Genomic DNA, 12,538 nt, shown 5'->3' with positions numbered 1-12,538 from the left:
CTCATCAGTATGGAAAGGAGGACAGTGGCCAAATTGAGCAAATCATAAAGCATTGCATGTACAGGCTGGAAAACATAACCCTCCAAGAGTTTAGAGACCTTAGAATCCTGGGAGGAGACATCCTTCCACTCACCTTGGTCTCTGGGTTTCTCAGTGTGGTCTTAGGGGTAATTAAAGTTCACCACACTAGCCTCTCATTTCATCAGAGTGATACTGGTGGTGACACCCAAGGTGTTAATAAAGTTATAATGGTATGCCAGTTACACTTTGATGCTTGGTATGACTAACTTTCTTATGTAACAGCCAAAAGCATATAGGTTCTGATTGACATTCCATCTGAACTAGTGGTAGAAGGAAAAAAATTGTTCTCAGGACCATCTTGATTCCTTCAAGAGTTCATCAGCAAAATCAGAAAATAAAACCAATGCTATCAAGCCCACATTCTACCAGTAGCAAAGTGAGTGCACTGGGGCAATTGCTGCTTCTCTGGGCTTCATCATCTCCCTCTGTGAAATGATGGGCTTAGATTATATGATCTTTGAGTTCCCTTCTCCATCTGTTACCCTATGATTCTGGACATATAGGTTGGAGACAAATTAAGGGCAAGGAGCTGTGGGAGATAATGCAGTTAAAACTTTTGTTCCCACTGACTTGCAAGAAGATGTCCAGAAGTCTTTCACCGTATCTCTCTGAATATTCCAATTTTAGTACATGTGGTAAGTGAGCAATTAGATTATTTGCCATTTAACATTGCTTATGTTACTTTTGCTGTGCAGTAATTTTAATTCCTTTAAAAATTTTGTTCATAAGATCATGTTAAGAAAAGCCTTTCCCACTCAAAGGTGATACAAATGTTCTCTTATGGATAGTTCTAGCATTTATTTGTTTTTAAACATCTAAAAATTTAATGCATCCTAAATTTATTTTTGCCAATGGTGTGAGTCAAGGAATCTATTTTCTTTCCTTCAAAGGTTAGCCTTCAGGCCCACTGCTGTTTACTGGCTATTGGATTATTTATCCATCCCCCACTGATCTGAAAAGCCATTTTTATCTTATAGGAAATTCTCATTGGCTCTCTTATTGTATTCTCTGTTTTGTTTCATTGATCTGTTTATCTACTCTTGTATCAGGGTAGCAAATGTAATTCATATCTTTTTTAAGGTTAAGCTTATAGCAGATAATGTCAGTGTTCCTCCCAGGTCCCCTTTGGATGTCTTTTTTTATTTGTTTGTTTGAGAAGATTTTGAAGAGAGAAGTTTTTGAGCTTTAGCCTCCATAGCCTGCGTCTTCAGCTCTTGCTTGGGGAGCTGCTTTCAGGCTATGGGGACTCTGTTGTCTTCACTAAGAGAGATCCAGAGTGTCCTGCTCTCCCATCCCTTTCCCCCATCAATGATTGACACATGAGGTTATATGAAAACCCACTTTCCTTGCTTTAGTAGGGACAATCTTAACTTACACCCCATAGCTCCCCAACCTGATCATGCTGAAGTTTTCTTCCTGTGCACCCCTGCCTGGCCTTCTCCCCTTCCCTGTTCTTCCTTCACTCCCTTATAGGTTTTCCCTAGAAGACCTTCATTCATAAATCACTTAAGCACAAATCCTCATCTCAGGGTCTGCTTTTGGGAAACTCAGCCTGTCACAGTGTCTTTATCCATCGAGAATATCATTCTACCAACAGAGTAGAACCATCCCTCATCAATCACCCACAGAACTGATAAAGTTATCAGTATGGAATCCTTCACTAGTTCCCACCAGATGGGCTTCCCAGCACTGGGTTAAATCCACTAAATTCTAAGCTCTTGGTGGTTTCCTCCTATCAATACAATGAAAAATGCTTTAGTATTTAAAACACAATCCTTAGAAAACTCAAAGTTTTTATTTTTTTTCTGAAATTATCCAGAAAGTTTTAGAAATAATATTGCCAAATAATCAGTTGGCATCATTTATGATGAGATTTAAGGTGGCATTCAATCACCTTTAAACTTTCAAACTAAGAAAAAAGTATCACATGCCCTTGGTAAGAAATTACCCAAAGAGTATAAAATGAAGGATGCCCTCATATATTCTTCCTTAAATTTTTAGATATATTAAGAATTTAGCTATTCTTAAATATTTATTGACTACTTATGCCAGGCACTAATCCTCCACCCTTCCTCTTTCTCTCTCTCTCTCTCTCTTTAAATTAGATTATACTATACAATTATTTTCACATATTCTTTCAACTTAATACACTGTGGAGATATTTTCATGTTAGCCCATGGAAATTCTTCTCCTTTTTTTGGAGGCTGCTTATGGATGTACCATAATTATTTAGCTAGCTACTAACAGTTTTTCTATTATTTTTGTTATTAAAAAAGAAATTCTGCATTGGACATCTTCACAGTATGCTTCTGCATACCTATTTGATATATTTGTGGGATACTTTCTTAGCAGTGGCATTGCCAAACTTCCTGCTAAAATCTTGCAAAATTTTGTATAGTCACATATGATTAATGGAGACTATCTTTTGTAGTGTCTCTTTTAACATAGTAAAAATAAGTGCTTTTTTTAATCTGATAAATATAAAATGAAATCTTATTTTGTGCTTGTATGTTTTTTTTTGGTGTGTGTTTGTTTGAAATCTCATTTTGATCTGCATTTATTTAACTATGAATGAGTTTGATCCTCTTTTAAAAATGTTTATGGGTCAACATTTTTATTTTTCAGAGGATGACCTATTTCTACTCTTTGGCTTATTTTCTAAGTGGTTGTTGATCTTCATATAATTGATCTGTAAGGGCTCTTTCTGTAAGGGTTCTTTATGAAGAAATTAATCTTGAGTCTTTCATATTTGTTGTAGATAGTTTTTCCCAACTAGGCACTTGTCTTTTGATTTTGTTTATGACATTTTTTCACTATACAGAAAGTTCCTGTGATTAAATATTGTAACAGCTTCCTTATAATTTCTTTATTTTAGTCTTCCTTACAAAAGTCTTTCCCAGGCCAAGAATATATAAATAAATCAGCTGTATTTCCCCATGTATTGGCTTTATTGCTAACTCTTTCAGAATTTGTTAGATATAGGTTATGAGACAGAAATTAAGTTTTTCTCCAGTTCCTAGATAATCATTTTAATATATACTTGCCTTAGCTTCCTAGGCTGCTCAAGTAAATGCCATGCAATAGTTTGGCTTAAACAATGGGAATTTATTTGCTCACGGTTTGAGGTTGGGAAAAAAGTTCAAATCAAGGTGATGCTTTCTTCAGCTTGATGAAGAGAGGGGATGGCTGCTTTTCATGTGAAATGGTACATGGCAGCCTCTCCTGGCCTCTCCGTTATCTTTTAGGTTCCATTGAATTTCAGCTTCTTACTTCTGTGACTTTCTCTGTCTAAATTTCATTTTGCTTATAAAGGTCTCCAGAAGTAAGATGAAGATCCATCCCAATTGAGGTGGGCCATACCTTCATAACTGCAGTAACCTCTTCAAACCCACAGGAATGGATTAAATTGTCTGGGGTGCATACAAGCTTCAAACCACCACAATACTGAATAGTTTATCTTTCAGCCTACAATTTGAAGCACCATCATATACTAAATTTCTATATGTCTTTGTATCCATTTTAAAAAATGAATCTGTTGGTCTATGTCTTCTGTAGCAGCCAGATTTTGATATATAATGAATGACCACAAAAATCTTAGTAGTAGGCAAGAAAAACATTTATTTCTCATTCACGCGACCATATGTTGGACAGTATTCAACTAACATAGGCTGGGGAGGCCGAGCCTGGCTCCAGACTGCAGTTTGGTTCAAAGTCCCCTTTATGTGTCCCTCAGCCACTAGCACCCACTCAGGATATGATCCTCTTTGCCAAGACAATGCTGTAAGAAGGCAGCCCAACCACACAAGCACACGTCAAGCTCCTGTTCATGTCCTGCCAGTTAACATTTTATTGGTTAAACAAGTTCCGTGGCCAAGCCCGAAGTCAAAAAAATATATATCAAGAGAATATATTCTATCACTTCTCAGCCTTTTGGCTAAGATCAAGTGTAGTATCTGTTCTTATCAGTTTGATATCTGATATGTCCTCTATCCAAGGACAGTGTATTGAATGGATTTTTGGAGCAGGGAGATGGAGTGGGAGCTTGCTCCGTCCACTCCACGCATTGACCTGGTATTGCAGTACTTCCAGGAATGGTGCACCAAAAAAAAAAAAGAGAATATATTCTGGCAAGGTTATGGATGTATAATACTACTATAAGGGGAGTGGTGAGTAATTCAGACCAATGATTCAATCTTGCCCCTCTTCCAGTATTTTAATTACTGCCTCTTGTTGTATATTACAATATCTGCTATATTGTCCATTGCCCTATACAATTACTTTCATTAAACAAATTCATAGTCTTTTATGGATATATGGCTTTTTCTCTATGGCTTTCATAACCGGTATGCATGGGGCTGGCTGTTGCTGTTGTTTTTCGTTAAGTCTGTTTGTTGAGGGCAGCCCCTGTTTGTTAAAGCCACTTCCTGTTGCAGCAGGCAGGCCCCTGTTTGCTTGGGCCATTCCCTATTGAAAAATCTCCCAGGCCCCCAGGATGATCAATAGCCAGGATAATAGAAGTCCCTGTGAAACCCCCTCCCCCCAATCACTCATCTGATTCTGTAAACCTAGCTTCATGCCCTTCCTGATTTAAACCAGCCAATCGTTTACCTTGTCTTTAACATGTCATCCTGTCTATAAAAACTGATGTTAACCTTTTGTTCAAGGCTCAGACTTTTAGAGGCTACTCAGCTGAGCCTTATGGCCATAGACAATAAAACTTACTTCCTGAAACTTCAGAGCCTCAGCCCTTATTTGTTCTGTTTCCGTGTAACATTTCTGGAGGCTTGCAGCCTTGTCCCTCATTTCACACAACATTTCTGGGGGCTCAACCAGGACCAAGAGGCTGGTGACATTATCGCCTCCCTTGCCCATGGTGGGGGAGTCTAGGTACAACTGATGTTGCCATTGCATGACCTTGGTAAGAAACAGTTGAAATGTGCACTCTAGCTGGGAGGACTGGCTATCCTCCAAGAGGGTGGTGTACTTGAATAAAAATATCTAGGTCCCAGGAAGCTCATCTTGGTCCCTAGCCAGTTCCCTGGGGACCAAACTGGGCCCAGTTACATACGTTAATTGAAATTTGGCCATTATTATGTGAAGATATCATAAAAAGAGGAAAGAAAAAAAACTGCATGCAAGCGGTTAGATAAAGAAAAAGGAGAAACTTAGGAAAAGAAGACAGGAGAGAAAAATCTTATGAAAGAAAGAGAGCACCTCATCAGAATCTTATGCTTTGCTATGGATCTTACCTAAGGAGACTCTGAATGCTGTCTCCAAGATTGCTGTGGATTTTTACTAAGAAGAGCTAAAATGCTGCTTCTGAAACTCTCTAGCACTTCTCTTCAGGTGTTGGTGCCATCTTATCTGGTGATGCAACTATGCTTTATTTTTTAAGACTTTTTAAATTATTTTCTTTAATGACTTTCCTAATAAAATCTGTTTTCATATCACTGAAGTCTGTGTGGCCCACAAATCTGAACCTATAAATTAAATGGCCATAAATATCATGTTGCTTTTCATGCGACAAAATTGGCGCTGTGACCAGGATTTGCATTTCGGCATGTTTTCGTAATGGCAAAGGTCAGTAAGACAAGCTTTTTCTTTTTTAGAAAATTTGTGCAGAAAATATGGACTATGTGCTTCTAAATATTGTAATGCTTTTTTAGGATCATTCTTGATAAACTTGAAGTTGCCAGTTTCTTGTCCTTTTGTATGCAAGATGTTTTGGATTTGAATGTTTTGTCTCCCTAGTTTGTATTTTCTAATGCTGTAAGGCATTTGGGAATTTTTAAGTCAGTAACCCCTCTTCAAAATTTACTTGAAATAGATTAATAGTGAGCCATAAGCTTTGGACATAGATTAAGAGATAATGCCATTTTTAAAAAAGTACTCTAAGCTCAAAGTTAACAAAACAAACAAATAAGCAAAAACCCAAGAAGTCCCAGGATAGAATGATTTACCTTACTCCTCACTTGCAAAGGAATGAGCAAAATGCACAAGACCCTGTGAAGATTGGGGGAATAGAATTAAACAGGAAAGCCTATTCAGCTTGCTCTGTGTCTAAAAAACATTCAATTAGAAAAAGGGAAAGAGATCATTGGAGTGTGCAAAACAGGATGGGCTTTGTTAATGGAACATAGAAAAAAATGTGTGAACAGAAAGATCGAGCAATCTCTGAAAAAAATGAATTATGAAACGAATTATGAATTATGAAAAGGAATTGGCAGAATTACAGGAAAACTGTCCATGCTGCAGAATCAAAATTTTGCTTTGGAAATACAAATTTGTAATTATCGGTCAGTAACTGAGAGGGCCACAGTCCGTGTGGCCCAATATAAATATAAAAAAAGATGAGGTACAGTGAACAAAGGGAAAGTACATATGGTACTAGCCACTGCCACTGCTGATTGGGACCCTGATAGGTGGGATGGTGATGTGTGGGATGAGGCAGATAATGAAAAAGATGGGAATATTTTAAATGAGAAAATTTGTCAGGAAAAAAAGAGTAAAGACCCTCCAAAAATAGGAGTTGGTCCAATACAAAGGCAAAAAGAAAAGAATTACTTTTTTCTTTTCAAAAAAGAAAAGAAAAGAAGAGAGCAATCAGATTACTTTCAAAATGACTATAAAAGAACAAAAAATAACTGACATTCTTAGGCATTTTACTCAGAAAATTGGCAAGCCATAAATTACCAGGGTGGTCAGAATTGCTGATGCAGGGGCTGGAGGAGTGGTGCTGGACTATGCTGATTGCATAAAACTTGTAAGAATTAGCACCAACTCCTTTATGTAAACTGCTTTTTGGGAGTTTAGTCAGCAGACTGGAAAAAGTTCTAACTTGCTGGCATTGGCTGCACAAAGGTGTGATAAGCAACGCCCTGCTGACACTATGTGGCCACACAATAATCGACCTTGGTACACTTTGTGAGATGCTACACAGAAATTAAAAAAGGAAGCTATGAAGTCAGCAATTGTATTGGGAGAGGCCGATACATGCCACCTTCTCCCTGTCAATGCTTTTCAGAGAAATGCTATCATTAAAGCATCACCTCCAGCATATCAACAGTTGGTGATGACTTTATTCTTAGGAAAGCAGGCAATCCACTTAACAGGGTCTTAAATAAAATGGCAGAACTGGGAGACATGGGAGACTGGAATACAGGGAAAGGAAAGGCCAAAACATATAATGGGAAACGGTTCCCCAATACCTGTAACAGAATTTCCCACAGAGACATATTCCAAGCTGGGGTCAACTGAAAAAGTATTAATGTTTTGTCAAATAATGAAATAAAGAGAATGTGTGAAACAAAGTTATAATCATAAAGTGAATAGTGCTCCCACTCCTGGCAAGGCAGAAAACCTGCATCCAGCTCCCTTGGCACCTCTGTACCCTCATTTAGTCCCTTTCTTCCAGACAAAGGGATTAGGCCAACCCCATTATCTTTGACTCCAAATTTGTGGCTCCCCTTTGGTTTAATGTTTCTTATTTCTAAATTGGGGAAGCTGTTTAATATTGAGAAACTCCTTGCTTGCAAGTTTTCTCCTTACAGTTCTTTTAAAAAGTCTTTATATGTGCCATTAATTCTTATTTAAAAATTGCATATTGATGGTTCAAATATGCATTGACTAAAGCATTTTAGTATTTAATATTATTTTGACAAATTCAATTTTGATGGTAATTGTATGCAATGAAATGTTTGTTTGAAGCAATGACTTGAGTATGAAGGATATAAAGAATGTGTTTTGACTAAAAGGAAAAAGAGAGTAGGTTTGTCCTAAGATAAATTAAATGGCTGTTACAGAATAAGGAAAATGTAAGATAAAGCCTGAATAAATACAGTAAGTTCTGAAGGTTTGTGGAAAAGGAAATGATGGTCAAAGTTAAGGCAAGTTTTAAGTGAACTGACAGGGAAGGTGTTGGAAGCAGTACACGAACCCTTCAGCATCTACCCTCCCTTACGTGAGTTTGAACCAGGGCACGTGGTGTGGTAAAAGACTGAAAAAATAAAAAAAGGAAGCCTCCCTCTGGCCTCAATGGAGAGGTCCTTACCATGTTGTTTTAATAACCCCAACAGCTGTCAGAGTCGCAGAGGTCATCCCGTGAATTCACCACTCTCGGGTCAAGAGGGCCACCGCAGACGACCCCTGGGAGTGCACCATTGATTCTGAACACCTGACACACAACATCCTCCGGAAGCCGCTGCGCCCTTCTCCCTCGCAGCCGGGATCAGCTGACCAGCCCGCAACTGAGGCCTAAATGACCGTCGTTGTCCTGCTCTAGCTCACCGGAAGCAGCTAGTCAACACAAGGCTGAAGCCTAAGGAGACCTCCGAGCCCTGCCTCAGTCACCCCGAAAGCTGACTGATCTATACACGGCCAAAGATTGAGGAATCAACACACGGACATTCTGGTCTGCCGGGTCTGTGGACTAATTGTCTTTTCTTGCTCTTTGCGTTTGTCTTTTGTTTAGCAGTTTTAGCCCCCCTGGAAATAGGTAACCTGTAGCTCTTCCCGAAAACCAGCTTTACTCTAATTTGGTGGAATCCCTCTTACCCGGGTCACTTCCCCCTTCCCAGCTGCTGCCCAGAGTGTGTGTCTCCATTCCTTCCCTGAAGCTAATTGTTCGTTCATGTGGTGGCACTCCCCATAGCCAGCACTATGTGCCTCACTCCTCTGTTTCTGCTTGGCATGGCCATGAGCCCATCCAAGGGGAATGACACGTGCCAGGCATGCCTCAAGACCACCTATGTTGGAAAACAGGTGAAAACTATAACCAGTACTCATGCCAGGGCAGTTCTCAGACCTGCATTATTCAGTATGCATCCTAAAGGAATGCACCCCAGTAAGCTATAATCCCACCTCGCCAGGTTCACTAGTGCTATTTTCATTACTTTAGGGTGGCGAGGCTATTGCCACAACCCCTAGAAAGGGAAACAGTTCCCAAGTCCACCTGACCTTCAACACATGTACAGTTCTACCTCCCACCAAATCCAACACCTTTCCCAGTGCAGTCCTCCTGGTAGTGCAATGCATATGAGATCGGGGGGAGCTCTTGGCTGTGCTGAGATGGAGGCCTCCTGGAAGCTAGTGCCATGCAATTTGTCTATTGCCAAAAGCTACGAGCTGGGCCCTCCCTGGAGAAAAAAAACCCCTGGGTTTCCCCAAACATGTAACCAGAGCTGAGGCCCTGCCAGCAGATGAGGAAATCCTAAAGCAGATGCTGGGCATGGGTGCCAGGGGCATAGGGTGTCGAGGAAACAGACCAGACCCTCTCGGGGGGTGTTGCCCCTCCCCCACGCGCACACCTCACATCACCCTGCTTGGGCCGGGAGGATGGCTGGTTAGACAAAGACAGGTAAGATTCCTCAGGGGAGGAACAATCTAAGACGGGCACAGTCGCAAAAGCGGCATCAGGAGAAAACTTGGGGCCAACAGAGCTGGGGCACAGATCCCCCCCCCCCAACTTTGCAGGGCTCTAAACCCTGCATGGCCACCTTGTTTCCCACGCCCCAGCTCAGATCAGGACATACCAACACCTGCAACAAGGAGAGGAAGAGATATAGGTGATACTATTGCTTACTGGCAAGGGCAAGCATCAAAGGGGAGAGATGTTGCAGGCAGACCCTGCTTGTTAAAGCCACTTCCTGTTGCAGCAGGCTGGCCCCTGTTTACTTGGGCCATTCCCTGTTGAAAAATCTCCCAGGTCCCGAGGACAGTCAAAAGGCAGGATAAGAGAAGTTCCTGTGAAGCCCCCTCCCCCCAATCGCTCAGCCGTTTCTGTAAACCCAGCTTCGTGCCCTTCCCGATTTAAACCCGCCAACATTTTACCTTGTCTTTAATGTGTCATCCTGTCTATAAAAACTGATGTTAACTTTTTGTTCAGGGCCCACACTTTCCAAGGCTACTCAGCTGGGCCTTACGGTCATGGATGAATGAACCTACTTCCTGAAACTTCGGAGCCTCGGCCCCAGTTTGCTCGGTTTCCGCATAACATTCCAGGAGGTTGCAGCCTTGTCCCTGGTTTCGCACAACACTTTGACATCTTAAATGACTCTATACTGAAATTTAGGTTAATTTGTAGAGAACTAACATGACTTCATTTCCAAGAAGACATGCTTTTTTATATGTCTCTGTAGATTTCAAAACTTTATTTTATATAGGCTGTGTACTCCTTTATTTAAACAATTGCTAAGTATTTTATAAGTTTGGTCAGCATCATAAAGGGAGAATTTCTTTCCACTATATTTTCTAAATGATTATTTTTTAATTATTATTTTTATACAAGAGAATGATTGGGAATTTTACATCAGGCCATTTTTTTGATATTTTATGTTTTCAGTTGATTCCTTTGAGTTTTCAAGTATACAATGTTATCAACTACAAATAACTTAATGATTCCCTTTTTTCCAAGCTTTAGAGACTCTATATTGCCAGTTATATTGGTTACCTCTTCCAGAATAATATTCAATAGTGCTTTGTCTATTTTAGTAGATATGCTCATAAAATTTTACCATTAAGCATTATATTGGGTTTTTTGTTAAAGAAATACATTTTTAATCATGTTAGAAGCAGAGATTAATTCATATAGATAGAAATACATATATAGATATATGCATACACACATATGTACATATGTATGTACACACATTGTGGGAATGAATGTTAAGTTTTGTTAAATATCTGGTATTTTTAAAGTTAATAAAAGGCTCTCCTGTTTTTTGCTTTCATCTGTTAATACGATGCATTCTACAAATAGATTTACTAATGCTAAGACATCTTTGCATTGCTGGAGAGTCTCATTTTGTCATGGATTTTATTATTTTAATATATTGATGAATTATATTTTCTAATGTTTATTTAAAGTTTTTAAGCTGATATTCATAAGTGAAATTGTTTTGAAAAGTGTATGCTTAATAAATTTTGCATTCATTGATAGATCCAACCAAAGTCAAAACTTGCATAACACAATAAAAAACCATGTGATAATTTGTTCACTATGATTTCTGTTTTGCAAAATTACTCATCAAAGTTAATATTATTAAATTTCATAAAGATTCTTCAATGATTATATCTTTAATACATATTGTACACTTTCTCCTTCATTGGTTAAATGAAAGTTTTACCTTGAAATAATGTTTTGAAAGGCCAATTATGTTTTATTTTTACATAATTGTAAAAACAATTATGTTTTTATTTTACATTTATGACCTTTCCATTCTGTTCTGCAATTTATTTTCATGTTGAAATTTGCCTTTGTCTTAATTGAATCAACATTATGATAAATTTGTTATAATGTTTTTCTGTTCCTAATTTCATTATTTTGATTCATTTCTTTGTTAGCTGAATTTTGTTATCAAGTAGTTTTGAACATTTAACAATTTCTGTCTTTTGCTTTCAATTTCATTGATGACATCGTAATGGAGAATTTTAAAACCATTTTTTTTGTCCTGTATACCACCACTTGCTTTTATACATGAATTCATGAATATTTTGTGTGTGTGTTTTTTTTTTAAACGTAAGTGAGTGCAGCAGTCTATGCCCCTCTATTTGTTTTCTGGTGTTCAACTTCCTAGAATTTCTTGTCCCTTATTGATGTTTTTTTTTTTGCATGGGCAGGAACTGGAAATCGAACCCAGGTTTCCAGTATGGCAGGTGAGAATTCTGCTATTGAGCTTTATTGATGTTTTATATCTTCCATTGATTTAGGAATAATTTCTTCTTTTACAAATATAATTTTTTTAAATTCATTAGTTGTATTCTCTTTTTCAAGGGACAGATTTTTTTGAATGTTTGAAACATTGTCATCTATCTTCCATATCTATCATCTCTTACCTCCCTAAATTTTTTTTAACCTTTTTGTCATTTTATTTCTGCAATATCTCTGATTATTTGAATGCTTTCTTCCGTGACTGGAATTTTGATTTTGACTAAGTAATTTTGTCTCTGACGCTATGGTTGGTATGGTTCTCAGTGGGTTTTCTAAGCATTTTGTAGGCACACAAATCACTGGGAATTATGGTTCTTTCTTATCAAAGCAAGATAGGAAATTGTACCTTATCAAATCCAGAGTATACACCAACACACGTATCTATATATAATGCCTAACCTTATTTTCCTTTGTTCATTATATTAGATTGTAGAGTGTGATCTAGCTTAATTTTGCCACTATACCTTAGAGATAGTTGATTTCTGCCCTTGATTAAAGAAAATGTTCTTGGCAAACACTTTTTTCTGGAATGCATTGTTCTCCTCTAACAATGTCACCTTTAACAGCACAGCATTACACCTGTAATGCTAATTACAGGTCCATTTGGGAAAGCTTTCAAAACAAAAGTGAGGGTCTACTCTACAGCTCCTGAAGAATGAACTAAGGACAATCTTGAACACTATGCATCATGCCTTGAAACAGGTTGGAGTGGGTTGAAGAAATCCGGTGGGTTTTTTTTTTAATTCAATT

At 38.3% G+C, this 12,538-nt stretch overlaps 1 non-coding gene across 1 annotated transcript; it reads left to right on the top strand.

Annotated features, from left to right (window-relative positions):
* Positions 1-3,995: 3,995 nt before the first annotated feature.
* On the top strand, positions 3,996-4,186 carry LOC143658149 (U2 spliceosomal RNA). The gene has a single exon (XR_013163164.1). It is a non-coding gene; the product is annotated as a U2 spliceosomal RNA (small nuclear RNA).
* Positions 4,187-12,538: the final 8,352 nt, after the last annotated feature.

This window comes from Tamandua tetradactyla, chromosome 15 (assembly GCF_023851605.1).
Source record: "Tamandua tetradactyla isolate mTamTet1 chromosome 15, mTamTet1.pri, whole genome shotgun sequence".
Taxonomy (NCBI): Eukaryota; Metazoa; Chordata; class Mammalia; order Pilosa; family Myrmecophagidae; genus Tamandua; species Tamandua tetradactyla.
The sequence above is the reverse complement of the archived record's forward strand: the minus strand, read 5'-3'. Positions and strand labels throughout refer to the sequence as shown.